Source organism: Octopus sinensis, linkage group LG14 (genome assembly GCF_006345805.1).
Source record: "Octopus sinensis linkage group LG14, ASM634580v1, whole genome shotgun sequence".
NCBI lineage: Eukaryota > Metazoa > Mollusca > Cephalopoda > Octopoda > Octopodidae > Octopus > Octopus sinensis.
Window position 1 is genome coordinate 28,688,053 of NC_043010.1, and position 15,178 is coordinate 28,703,230.

Genomic DNA, 15,178 nt, shown 5'->3' on the forward strand with positions numbered 1-15,178 from the left:
TATTAGGCAAATCAATATATATATATATATATATAATTTAGAGACAAACCGCTATTTAGTTATTCCATTAAAAGTGAAAAGATATTACCTATAATAACCACATAGAAATTAATTAAATATCTTATAATTATCATGCTAAAAACCTAATAACAAATCAAGCATTAGGTTGACTACACGCGTTTCATGACTAAATATATAAATCGATACTCTTTTACTTGTTTCAGTCATTTGACTGCGGCCATGCTGGAGCACCGCCTTTAGTCGAGCAAATCGACCCCGGGACTTTGTAAGCCTAGTACTTATTCTATCGGTCTCTTTTGCCGAACCGCTAAGTAGGGGGACATAAACACACCAGCATCGGTTGTCAAGCAATGCTAGGGGGACAAAAAGAGTAAAAGATAATAAATTTAATGTGGTTAATGATAATATGAAATATAATAATATAATAAATAAAAGTCATGTTAACAATAAGAATGAAATTTGATTAATTATTCCTTATGGGGCTCAAGTTAAAAACAAACATTATTAAATAGATATTAAAACTAATTGAATTATTCATTGTAGATAATAAAAAATATAATATTTTTTCTAATAATAATTTTGGAGTTGGTTATTCTAATACTAATAATGTTGGTAACATTATTTCATCTGTTAATAGTTTATTAGAATTAATAGAATTATATAATTCCAATAATACTAATGACCAGAGTTTAATTAATTGTATGTGTAGAGATAAGATGAAATGTGAATTTAAAAATAAATGTAACTTGGCTGATGTAGTATATAAATGTGTAGTGGCTCTGATAGATGATAATATTAATAGGAATAGTTATAATATAAATGCGATTTACGTGGGGTCAACGTCTAATAAAATTAAATTAAGGGTGGCCCAACACATGCATTCATTTAAGAATAAAACATTGATTAATTCTATTGGCCTTAGCAAATATATTTGGGAATTAAAATCTAATTTTAAGTATAATTTAAAATGGGAGATAGTTTGTAAAGTTAAATCTTATAGAATAAGTAATAATTTTGTTTACTATGTACAAATGAATTTATGGAGATATTATGATCTAAAAAACAATTGATTAATTTCCAAGATGAGAGAAAAATTAAATGTAGACATAAGTCGAATTAATTATATAATAAGTTTAGATAATTTGTGAATATATATAACTTGATTTATGTTATTAATTTATGTAGTTATATTATGTAGTATTATAATGAGTATAAATTAGTTGTAGGTTATGTAGTGTATGAACATAATTAGAATAAGTTTAAACCAAGGGATTAATATAAGTAATTGAAGCATATATAGTAATTTATGGACATTTAATTAATTTTATATTTTTACATATAATGTTGTAGTTTTAAATTATTGGGAATTTAGAATTTTCCCCCGTAAATGGGAATATATTACGTCACGTTAATTTGATTATTTTTATTTTCATTTTATTGTTAAATACATATATCTATTTATTTATTGTATATTTATTGTTTACGTCATGTTTTACGAGATCGGTTTTTTTCTATAATGCTAGATTGTAAGATTAAAGTTTAAAATTTCTTTTAACTGGTTTTCATAAATAAGATAAGTTATGTTTTTACTTTACGTTAATATTGTTAAATTTTATTGAATTATTTACTGTTAATATACATATATTTATATATTTATTGTCTTATTATAATATCTAAATTTATTTATGTTATTTTTTTGACCTGAAGAGTGGCTAAATATTTTTTAATTGAATTAATATTGAATTAAAATTTTTTTTAATTAAATTTTAATATTATCGATTTATATATTTAGTCATGAAACGTGCGTAGTCAATTTAAAGTTTGATTTGTTATTAGATTTTTAGAATAATAATTATAAGATATTTAATTAATTTCTATGTACTTATAGATAATATCTTTTCACTATTGATGGAATAACTAAATAGCGGTTTGTCTCTAAATTATATATATATATATATATCAAATCAAATCAAAACAAATCAAAATAGATGAACATTAATGGAATTGTATCTTTGTGGTACCAGTGCCGGTGGCACACAAGAAAACCATCCGAACGTGGCCGTAGCCAGTACCGCACCAACTGGCCTCCGTGCTGTGGGCACGTAACAAACACCATCCGATCGTGGCCGTTCGCCAGCCTCATCTGGCACCTGTGTCGGTGGCACATAAAAACACCATCCGAAGACCCGGCAAGACTAGTCAGGCCATAACCTGTGGCCCCTACCTGGGACGTAGTCAGTCCACCTGTGCATACCTTCCTTCTTGTGACACTTGTGAAGACCTGTTGAGGCAAGTGAAAATCAAAAATCAAAACAAATCAAAATAGATGAACATCAATGGAATTTGTATTTTTGTGGTACCAGTGCCGGTGGCACACAAGAAAACCATCCGAACGTGACCGTAGCCAGTACCGCATCGACTGGCCTCCGTGCTGTGGGCACGTAACAAACACCATCCGATCGTGGCCGTTTGCCAGCCTCATCTGGCACCTGTGTCGGTGGCACATAAAAACACCATTCGAGCGTGGCCGTCTGCCAGCCTCGTCTGGCACCTGTGTCGGTGGCACATAAAAAACACCTTCCGAGCGTGGCCGTTTGCCAGCCTCGTCTGGCACCTGTGTCGGTGGCACATAAAATCACCCACTACACTCTCGGAGTGGTTGGCGTTAGGAAGGGCATCCAGCTGTAGAAACACTGCCAGATCTGACTGGACTGGTGCAGCTTTCGGGCTCCCCAGACCCCAGTTGAACTGTCCAACCCATGCTAGCATGGAAAGCGGACGTTAAATGATGATGATGATGATGATGATGATGATATATATATATATATATATATACTAGCAGAGATACCTGGTGTTGCTTGGGATTAAAATGACATCATTACAATTATGTTGAAACAGGTCATATAGGAAAGTGCAGCATTGAGAACAAAACATTTGTGGAGTAAATGATGGGCTAATTTGACTAAGTGACATGCTATGTGGTTGTTCATTTGTGGTTTACAGAGAACTAATGAGGTGTTTGACTTGCTCTTGAACTTTGAAGTCAGCGTAAATTCATGTTTAACTATCTTAGGTCCAGTAAGCGATGTCATCATTTGAAATGCAGAGTTGTATTGTCTGATATTGTTTGGAAAATCCTTTGACTGGATGGAAGGGCCTTGTAGAAGTTCCATAAGAGGCTGAGGAGGAGCTGATAGTGCTGGCAATCTTACCTGATCAAGTGAGCAGCACATGCCATTTGTTTCATTTGAAAATTTTAAAGTGAAACAAACAAAATGAAACATTGTTATGAATCGATTAGGCTGGTATTTGTAGCACGTCCTGCTACCCTGAACAGGTATTTGTGATAAAGGACTTGCCGTTATTGCAAATAGCTGTTACATGGTAGCAGCGCGTGGTAGAAATAGCAGCCAGATCTTTCAACTTCTGTAGAAAGGAGCCGTTTATGTGATGGAGAACCTCGGACTTTCAGGATGAAATCCAAGGTTCCCCTCTACAACCCTCCCTTTGTTTCTGAAGAGAAATAGGAGGCTTGAGGTATATTAGGAGTTCAGGGTACTCCCATGCAAAAAATTACTTTTTTTACCCTTAGTGAAATGTGTGTGGGTGCATTTATCAAAATTTATCCAGTTTATGAATGAAAGAGGTTACGTACGGAATTCAGCAGAATGAATGAGTGGGTTTTACTTGACCAGTATTGCTATGTAACATCGTTGTCATCAATTATAATGGTTGTTGAAATGAATCAATCTGAATGACTCCATAAAACAAGATGAGTGGTGTTAGATTCTGTCCAGTTGGACAGAAGTTGTTGAATGGGAAACAGATGTACACCTTACTGGGGGTTCAGGAATGAACGATGGAAGCATAATATTAAATATTAATGTAAGGGTTAATAGATTATAGATGAAGCAGAAACGCATCAATCAAACATGGCAAAACTATTCATTAAATGTAACAAAGTGTCAGCTTATATTGTTCAATGACAGAACAATGAAGTTATTTACTTGGAGGAAAATTTGTGAATCTGTTTTGAATCACAAACAAAATGAATGTTAATTTAAGAATGATACGCTGTTATCGCAAATAGCTGTTATGTGGTAGCAAGGCATGGTAGAAATAGCTTCCAAATCTTTTATTTTCTATCGAAAAGAGCTGTTTACGCATCATTTTGATGTCATGTTAATATGAAAGTGAAACATTGTTATGAACCAGAAGAATAAAAGTGAAACATAGATATTATTCTTTCATTTTTGACATGTAATAGCGAACCAGTGTAAAGAATTGCTTTGGGCCGCATTAGGCAAGAAGTTGAAAACTTTTTTGGCCCATGACACTTACAAGATCCTCTTTAACTACTGCTAGTCATTTCTTCTTTAGACACCCTTTCTTTCTGGGACCCTGCTAAGAGGACTGGAGACATTTGTGTGGAAGTCAGTGAGGATCTAGCTTGATCACATGCTCAAGCCACTTCATGCACCTGCTGGTCCATAACTAACTTAGTGTGCATGAGATCCCAGATATTTAGCTCCTTGGCTACCACTTCTTGGTCAAACTGTTCAACCCATGCCAACATGGAAAATGGATGTTAAATGATGATGAAGAAAGATAGAATAAGTTCACAACCAGTATTATTTTGATGCTTTATTTAACCCTCTAGCAGTCATATTAATCTGTCAAATATAATGGATATTTATTTACTTTGTCTTGAATGAATCATACATTATCTTGTAGCTTTGAGAGTTCAATAATACATTTGTTTCCTTTTTAAATGACATTGCAGAGTAGTTGTGAGATGTCTGATCTGGTCAGTTAGAAAACAAAATAAGCAGAATATTTTGGGCCTGATGTGGCCAGTTTGAATAGTAAAGGGTTAAGCAAAAGACTTAATGACTATAATGCATTATTCTTTGGAAGTTAGAAGAAGGGGAGGAATTGACCAGAAGAGACTGGAAAAAAAAAGGGGGTAAGAAAAGAAGTGAGACAAAATTTAAGTGACAGAAGCCACATGGTTATTGGTTTGCATGTTTGCTTGCTAACCACGTGGTTTTGAGTTCAGTCCCACTTTGGGCAAGTGTCTTCTACTATAGCCCCAGGCCAACCAATGACTGTATGAATATAAAACTCATAAATTATATGCTTACATGTGTATGTAAACATAATGATTTCAAATTTTGGCACAAGGCCAGCAGTTTTGGGGAGTGGATAAGTTGATTACATCAACCCCAGTGATTAACTGGAACTTATGTTCTTGATCCTAAAAAGATGAAAGGCAGAGTGTGTGTATATATATATATATATATACTAGCAGTATCGCCGAGTGCTCGGTTGTAAGGGAAATAACTATAAAGCATTTTAGAGAGTTATAGCCAAAAAATGGAAAAAAATGATGTAAATTTTTTTTTTTAGTTAAAAGGTCGAGTTGCGTCCCCTAGACAGTCTGTGGTTTGTGTTTCTGATTCTCGACCCCATGTCGATTTATCGATTTTTTCAGAACTGGGGGAACTTTTCAAAATTTTCGCTGCGTTAGTTTTGAATTATGACATTGGGCTATGTGTATGTCAAGTTTCATCAGAATCGGTTGAAAGCCGTGGTCAGGGTGAGGGTACAACCTAACAGACACACAGAAACACACACAGACAAACTGCCGTTTATATATAGAGAGAAGATATACATGCATACACACACACACAATGAACACAAAAAACCATGGTAGATAGTCAATAACTACAAAAGCTCAAAACAAAAGAAATTTTTGTATTTTCTGGTCTGGTCATATTGTTGAAATATCTTGTTTTAATGGTATCTATTGAAGGTCATTATGTTTACGGATCTAATTTGCTTTGTACCCCTATTTACCATAGAATGTTATCTGAGAATGTTGGGTGGATTGTAGAGGAATATGTAACAGTTACAATATTAGTCTTGATAAAATTGATTGTCACTTCCCATCTTCTCCCAATGGAACTATTTTGTGTCTTGGTAACAGAAATTGATTTCAAATACTCTGCTGTAACTGTTTGTTAATTAGCTAAATGCTTTTAACCATCACCACCACCATCATTGTATTTTTGAGTGTTTACACTGAAATTCTATATGCAGACTTCAATTTCTTGGTACCTTCTTAAATGTGCTTCTTGTGTATGTATTTATGAGAGTATATACATATATGTATTTATGTGTATATGTATGTATATATTATATGCATGTATGTATGTATGTATATATATCAAGATTAATCAGCCGAAATTGCGAGGATGATCCAGTTCTTAACTGAAGATAAAAGGCTTCGAATGACCTGTCCGTGTTTTTTTTGTATCATCTATCTGGATGTTTTGTTGTCCCATTTTGTATTTTATTTTATATGTATATATATGCCTGCATATATGTATATGTGTGATTCAGAAGTATCAGGCGCTCTGCATAATTTTTTATTTTGTTACAACTTTGTTTTTGTATGCTTTTTGTATCTTTTGTTAATATCTTTATTACACACACACACATTTTAGAAAAATATTATTAGCCAAAGATGAGAGAATAATTGGCTCCAAAATGGCACAATCCATGTAGCCTCATTTATCACCAATTCATTAATCACTGATCTGGGATAACATGGTACAGATGCTCAATTGGGTTGTGAACCATGTTACACTTATAGAGTGATCTGTAATAACACAGGTTGGCAATCAGTTAACATTTCAGCTTGGACTGTAAAAGTGTGTTACACTGACTGTCACAGTGCCCTGCTACCCAGAATGTACTGACTATTGCTTGTATGTGCATGACTAGTGTGAGACTGCATTTTTTTTTATTTATATAGATTTACATACTCATAACCTATTAACATGTGTGCCAGTGAACAGAAAATATACAAAGGCACCTGATCCTAAATAATTATGCAGATGATGATCCAGAAAATACATGTGAATGGAAGCTGTTCTGCTGTGGGTTGAGTTTGGTGTCAATCAGTGTACCTTTCATTCCATTTACAAAATACATAGAGATGATTCATATATCACTGTTATTTTTTGGAACCAAATCCCCATGATAAATAGAGGATAGATGTATAACAGTAATCCTGTTCAGTTATTTGTACATAGCTAGTTAAAGTATTCAGTGCAGTCCAGGAGATAAGCTGTATAAATTGCAGGGCAGTGGACCCAGGAAAACCCGAGTTGTGGCGTTTGATGAAGGGTGGACTAAGGTTGGGGTGTTTAGTGAATGGTGTGAGTAAAGGGTGTGGTGAGGAGGTGGGAAAGTGAGAGAGAGGGAAATGAGACAACATTAGAAAGCTCAACTAGAATTCTTAAGGGACTTTTGAAGTGCCACGTATATTTATGTGTATATAGATAGATAGATAGATACATATATATGTATATTTTTCTTGCCTGGAAAATGGTAAATGGTGAAGTTTGGTGAGAGAAAGTACAACTAGCCATAGAAAATTTGCCTCCATGAATTTTGCAAGACATTCATAGGAAACTATAAGTGAAAAAATATGAAAATCTCTATAGTGTCTAGTGTTAGGGTTGGCGTCATAATGAGTATCCAGCCATAAAACATTGCTTATAAATATCCAATCCATCCTATTACAGTATGTAAATTCCTACATGAAGTCATTGACAAAGATATTGATATATTTGTATATCATCATCATTACTTTGTCTCCTTTCCATACTGGTATTTGTTAGATTATAACAGCCTAAGTTAATCGTTATTTAGTGTTCCTACCTTCAAAGAAGTTTGCAGGCTCATGTCTTGACTGTACATCCAGTTTTTGGCATGGTTACTATGGTTAGAGACTCTTTCTCTCACCAACCACTTCACAGAGTGTTTTTATCATGGCACCAGCACTTAAAAGGTTGTCAAGTCCTCAACAGAGACAAAACTTTCTCCTACTCATTCTTACTCTAGCTACTGTGCTTTTGGAACACTCATCTCCATTGCTAATTATGCTACATAGGTAACAGAAGTTATTAACTAGGGATCTTGGTCTTTATACTTATTGCCCCTGTGAATATATCATGTCTTTTAACCTCTGTTAGCATGTCTGTGATCTCACATTTTTATGTGATCCTAGTTTATCCTGGGACACCATTTGAAATTGCTACCTATACTATTTTACTTGTTTCAGTCATTTGACTGTGGCCATGCTGGAGCACCACTTTTAGTTGAGCAAATCGACCCCAGGACTTATTCTTTGTAAGCCTAGTACTTATTCTATCGGTCGCTTTTGCCGAACTGCTAAGTTACAGCAACGTAAACACACCAGCATCGGTTGTCAAGCGATGTTGGGGGCGACAAACACAGACACATATATATATATATACATATATACAACGGGCTTCTTTCAGTTTCCGCCTACCAAATCCACTCTCAAGGCTTTGGTTGACCCGAGGCTATAGTAGAAGACACTTGCCCAAGGTGCCACGCAGTGGGACTGAACCCGGAACCATGTGGTTATTCCTTTTCTGCATATTGAATTCACCTATTTTCCAGATGATATTGTAGTCACATTTTTTTATTTTTTATTTCTTACTCAAACTTAAGCCTTTGCTTGGTTTACTTTGAGGTTTCTCGATTCTAAGCTTTGTTTCCATGTCTAGAATTTCTTCTTCAAATACTGTTCAGGTTTGTATCAAGATGGTGTACTGTTGATGCTCCCTTCCTAATGAGACACAAGAGAAGTTTTTTTTAGTATCGATCCATATTCTGTAGTCTGGTGCTTTGCTAAGAAAACTGGATGGAGATAAATGACTTGTGATACTCATGCAAGCCCTATACGAAGGTGTTGTCAGCAAGGTGAGAGTTGGCAATGAGTTCAGTGGGGAATTTTTGTGCTGGTAATGCATATATCAGGGCTCAGTTTTTCTCTTTATTATAGCTCTGCAGGATATAACAAAAGAGTTAAAGGCCAGCTGTCTATGAGAACTCTTCTATGTTGATGACCTAGTTATCATAACTGAATATCTTGAAGATTCAGTAAAATTCCAATTGTGAAAGCATTTGTAGCAAAGAGTAAAGTTTTAGTTTGGAGAAAAGAAAACATGACTGCTGTAGCCTGAATTCTGGCTGCATGAGCTGTAGTGGGACCGCAAGCAGACTGACAGAAAGCTGACTTCGTAAAGTGTCAGGTACACAGGAGTAGTCAGTAGTTAGACCTGTGAAATTTTTTTTTTCAAATACCCAAGAGGTTATATAATAGTAGAGCTTGGTTAAGGGAGATGGGTGTTCTGAAAGCACAGCAGGCAAAATAAGTGTAGATTTGGAAAAAAAAATCAAGTGAATTATTACTTGTTTGCAATAAGGGGATGTGCTTATGTAAGGGTTAGATAGATACTAAGATGCTTGTGCATAAAGTGCAGTGTTGCATTGTAGCGAGACAAGAATATTGAATGGGGAGGATATGTAAAGGAATGGGTGGACATGCTCTACTGTATGTGTAAATGTTAGTGTGCATGAATGCGTGAGCAGAGAAGAAAAAATGGTTACGAGAATATTCAGATGTAGTGTGCAAGAGAGAAGACTGAGCTGGATATATGATATGTGATGTACATGGAAGGTGACAGTTGTGTAAAGAAATGTGAAGTGATGCCAACAGAAGGAACTTGTGACGAAAACCAAGAAAGGATGCTGAACCTTAATGAAGGTGATAAGTGACTGACAAATTATTTTGGAGAATACGATTGTAACACATGCAACCTCTGGATGTAAAAGTAATGAAGATGTGTGTTTATGTCTGTGTCGATGTCTTTGTTCATGTTTTCTGGTGTAAAACCAGTGTTTTCCCTAGAAAATAAAATAAAAACGAACTTGTCTATTCGATAAATTAGATCGATAAAATACCAGACTGAAATAAGAAATGAGTCGATATGATCGACAATAATTGTTTGAAGGCAAATGCCCCACCAGCAATAATCGCAGTCCAGTAGGTGAAACCAGTAAACCAAATAGCAAAATAAATAATCTGTATTTTTGCACAAAACATGTAGACGAATATATTTTTGTATTTTGATTATTAGATATCTTTCTTTTCCCAAATTATCTCATTAAAAAAAATTCTCACTTAGAGATTCGTTTGAATTTTCTATTTGAACTTATGACGATATTGTTTTCTGTTGTTATTGTTGTTGTTACGACACACACACACACACTTTGGTCTCTCTAATAACCCTTTTGTCCCGTCGTACCTTTCGCCTCCTGCTTTCAACGTCCTTTACGATATTAACATTGTCTTTCTCCATAATTTCTACTAATCTTTCGAATATACGTTTCCCTCTCTCTCTCTCTCTTTTTCTGTAACAAACTCTGTCTCTTATATCTTTCTATTTGTTGTATCTGTCTCATTATATTTGTTGATGTTGCTGGCGGTGGTGGTGGTGTTAATGGCAGGGGGAAGCTTTCAGTTATATACAGACAATAACAATATTTCTCTCACTGTACGAGCACTTCTCATTTGTTTTAGTTCTTCCTCTGTATACAACACATGTACCATGTTGATGGCATATGGGGCGATTGTTTGACTCCCTTTTCTTTTCTGCCTCCTTTCCCTCTCTTTCAAAGCACATGTACTCTAGTCTTTGCATGCGGAGCAGTTGATTGTAAATCTAAATATCTCTCTCTCTCCTCTCGTTGTCACAGGCACTTATCAGTTTTCATAAGGTTTGTATTAATCTCTCTCTCTCTCTCCACATGTACTCTTACACTCACACTTCACGCTCTCTTTCTCATTGCCATCATTATTAGAGTGGCTGCTATATTGGTAGCGGTGGTGGCAACAAACGTTACTGTTCCTGCTTAACCCCAGATCAGCTACGATTGAGCAGGCCTATAGATTGAAGGCATTCCAGCTTTGACCGTCCCATCCACGTATGGTTATATATCTAGATTAATATTATCGATGTGTCCTTCCCATTTCTTAGGAGTAAGGTATAAGTAGAATGAAATTTTACTGTTATTTCTAGCGATTCGTGCAACCACAAGAGAGAACTCTTTCTCCCGCTTTCACATTTGAAATCGCCTATTGGTGAAGTCTCTAAATTTCCATATCTAAAGAGACTAATAATAAAATTGATAATAATAAAAGAAAGACGGTTTAAACTGTATTTTAAGTTTCATACATTTGTAGTCATAAACTTACAGGTTCTTTATTTTTTCAGCGAAAACTCCCCTCTCCCTTCTCTCACAGGTTTATGTTATTGCAATTCGTCCCTGAGGTGTTAAAAAGATCCCCACGTCTGGCGGCATCATAAGGGTTACTTAGGGTAAACTGTTTTTATGAAAGTGAAAAGAGAGAAAGAAAGCAATCTAAAAACGTATATACTAAGGATACCACAGCCGCGATCATCGTGTTTTTGTCGAAGGTATTATTTATTTTTATATTATCTAGTTTCAGCTCACGAGCTGTGGCCATGCTGGGGCACCGCCATAGTGTATTCAAGATTTAATTATCGAGTGTGCCCTTTTTTTTTTTTACTTGTTTCAGTTATTTGACTGCGGCCATGCTAGAGCACCGCCTTTAGTCGAGCAAATTGACCCCAGGACTTATTCTTTGTAAGCCTAGTACTTATTCTATCGGTCGCTTTTGCTGAACCACTTAGTTACGGGGACGTAAACACACCAGCTTCGGTTGTCAAGCGATGTTGTGGGGACAAACACAGGCATAAACACACACACACGTATATACACGACGGGCTTCTTTCAGTTTCCGTCTTCCAAATCCACTCACAATGTGGTTGGTAAGCAAGCTACTTGCCACACAGCCACTACTGATAGAGTGTAATTTGAGGGAGATTTAACTACTATTTCTGGTCATATGGAACGCCTTTATCGATATTACGTTTTATTATTCTTGGTGTTTAAAGCTGTAGTGGTGGTAATTGTGGTGTGACAGTAAAGAGTTGTTTATGACCATAGATTGTGTGTTTGTTGTCGTTTTGCGCCAAATCAGCTCTGATTAAACAAACTGATAAAATAAACATTCCAACTGTGTATTTACTACTTGGACAAGTATTTATTTCGTTCTCTTCTTTTTTTTTTTTTTTTCAAGATGGTAGAGTTGAAATTTGAGGAAGAGTTGGCTGTTATTTTTAGTAGGTCGAGCGAGTGTGTTGGGGAGTGGTGTTGCTGTTTCCCGTGTAGCTTTTTTTAGTTTATTTTGTGTTCAATAACTTCAGTCACTATCGATCAGGTTGTTCGTGATGATAATTGTTAATTGACTGTGGTGAATGTGGTGATTCTAGTTGTGTCGTGATGGTGGTGGTACGACGGCGATTATGTAATCGATATTGTTGAAGATGGTGGTTGTGGTGGTGATGGTTCAATAACCTAAACTCGGTCTTCTGTTATTTTTCAGTTTCACAATGTAAACATTATTTCTCCATCGTTAGATTTCGATATTCGATCATCTAGCTTTGTTCACAAGAATGCTCTTCTCTAAGTTTTTATGTAAGGTTAATGTGTAATGTTTGTGTCGGGTGTGTGTGTGTTTTTTATGTATGTTTCTGTAAATGTGTACTGTTTGTGTAATGTACGTTACTGGGTTAATGTGTATATGTTTGTGCAATGTGTGTGTTGTTTGGAATTGATGTGTGTGAACATGTTTGTAATTATGTAATGTGTGTGCCTGTGTAGTTAGTGTTCAAATCACAAGACAGTGGAATTACTATAAGAAATATGATATGTATTTGTGAATGTGTAATATTATCTTGGTACATTGAGTATGACTATATAATATAATAATGAACGGTGTGTTTTGGACTGCTGTATGTATTTGTGTGTGTGTGTACATATATATAAATATATGTAGAGAGAGAGATACATAGATATATCGATATACACATACATATATGTAATATGTAAATACATTCATATACATATTTACATGCATAAATACATACACATACATATATAGGCATGTATGTATATATAATGTGTATATATATATATAACACACATCCACTAGTGAGAATCCTCCTGATAAATATTGCTTTATAGTTATTACTTGTGCAAAACTATTGATTGTGGTTAATTAAATACGTTTCTCTTTGTCATTAGGGAATAATAAGCGCGCGCGCACACACACACAGAGTTAAATAAGTATATTTAACTTTATTTAATTATTGGGAATACTGAGTAGAAGTGGTCTCAGAATTCCGCAAAGTAGATAACTTAGTGATTCCATGAAATACTGTTAGAGTCACTGAGTTGCAGCTCAGTTAAATGACCAGTCAGTATTTTCTTTAATTTTAAACATAGTGAAAGTACCATAGTAGCCTAATTGCACATCAGGTGGGGTGAGAATAGAAATGGAAACACTGCTAGATTTTTTTATTCAATGTATATTTAATGAGTACATGTAGGATGAAACTGTGTGTTATATATATAGGTGCAGGTGTGGCTGTGTGGTAAGAAGCTTGATTCTCAACCATATGGTTCCAGGTTCAATCCCACTTGTGACACTTTGGGTAAGTGTCTTCTACTATAGCCTTGGGCCGACCAAAGTCTTGCAAGTGGATTTGGTGAATGGAAACTTTAAAAAAATCCCATCGTATATATTGCATGTGTGTATGTGTCTTTGTTTGCATCCCTGTAACTTAGCGTTTCGTCAAAAGAGTATGATGGAATAAATACCAAGCTTCAAAACAAAACAAAAAAATGTTTTGGAGTTGATTCATTTGACTAAAAATTCTTTAAGGCAGTTCCCCAGCGTAGCCACAGTCTAATGTCTGAAACAAGTAAAAAATAAAATATACCATATTTGGTGTATGCAATGCACATCCCCTTCTCCTTACCTAAAAAATGTCTTAAGAAGTTGTCATTGGTCCTGTGTGCAAAATTGAGCCTCCCATAAGCTCTTTGCCTTGAATATGCTCTATGAAATTGAGGTGCATCTAATATGTCTGTGTGTATTCATCTGGTATGTATTTAGATGTGTGTTCCAAAGGTCCCAGTTATCCTGTTTAGAGTGAAGACCATGCACTGCAACACCTTGGGATTCAAGGGCCCATAGCCTTGCCAAAACAGCTGAAGGATCTTCATGGAGAAAGAGTAGATGTTTTCAAGAAACAACTTGACCTATTATCCAAGATGAACTTACATCATGGCAAAAAACTCAAAAGAGAGCAGCTATGTTGAACCCCTTCCTTCACCAAATGCCAATTGCATAAGAATGGTCATAGAAAAGGTGATTACACTGGCTGTGTCCCAGCATGGTCTCAGCCTTTTGGCTAAAAGAATAAAAGGATATAAAGGAACAGTGATGTAAAGGGACCTTTTTAGTTTTATTAGGAGTGACCTCTCTGGTGTCAGTAGGATGATACATTGCACTCAAATAGAGATAGGAAGGGCATCCAACAGTAAAAATCGTGCTCCCACCCACAAAAAAGGCTGATGCCCACAGTAAAAAACATTGGTGCTTGGCCTAGGGGTTAGGGTGTTGCACTCATGATCACAAGATCATAGTTTCAATTCCTGGACTAGGCAGTGCATTGTGGTCTTGAGCAAAACACTTCAGTTCACATTGCTTTAGTCCATTCAGCTATAAATGGGTCACCCTGCGATGGACTGGCATCTCCTTCGCAGAAAATGTCACTTATATGCTATGGAAACCAGATAACTAGTGTTATGAATCCTAGGACTCAAAGCAGTAATGTTCCTCCCTGGAACATCAACCTTCTGGAATTGTCTCTCTGTTCATGTTTTTCTTACAAGTGTTGATCTGCAACAAGTTTAAAGGTAACATTAATGGCATTGAGGTTACTGGTCTTGAAGTGCCCTGCAGAGTACAAGGCATTGCCCCGCCAAGCAAAATGAAAAAAAAAAATCTTATCATGAATGATGCTTTTCTGCTGCTATAGATTTCTCTCATTTGGGAGGTGGTGGTGGTGGGTGCTTTAATTTGTAATCATTTGAAGGTGTAACTGCTATCTATTTTCTTTTATCTTATACTTATTTCAGTCATTAGACTGTGGCTTTATTGGAGCACCACTTTGAAAGATTTTACTCAAACAAACTGACTCTAGTACTTACATATTTTTAAGCCTGGTACTTATTTTATTGGTCTCCTTTGCAGAAACCGCTAATTTACAGGGATGTAAACAAACCAACATCAGTTGGAGTGACAAAGGTACATGCGTGTGAGTGTGTGTATAGGACT

General features: G+C 35.6%; 1 protein-coding gene across 3 annotated transcripts in view; it reads left to right on the forward strand.

The window, feature by feature from the left end:
- The window catches only part of LOC115219189 (zinc finger protein 184-like), an 81,837-nt gene that overhangs the window by 20,974 nt on the left and 45,685 nt on the right, over positions 1-15,178 (forward strand). Inside the window, exon 1 of one of the 3 annotated variants that reach the window (XM_036508770.1) lies at positions 10,629-10,683. The exons of 1 other annotated variant lie outside the window; for it this stretch is intronic. The gene's annotated coding sequence lies outside the window, so the exon portion shown is untranslated. Of the gene's footprint in view, positions 1-10,628; positions 10,684-11,223; positions 11,385-15,178 lie in introns of those variants that run through there. One more of the 3 variants, XM_036508771.1, reaches the window with a different exon arrangement.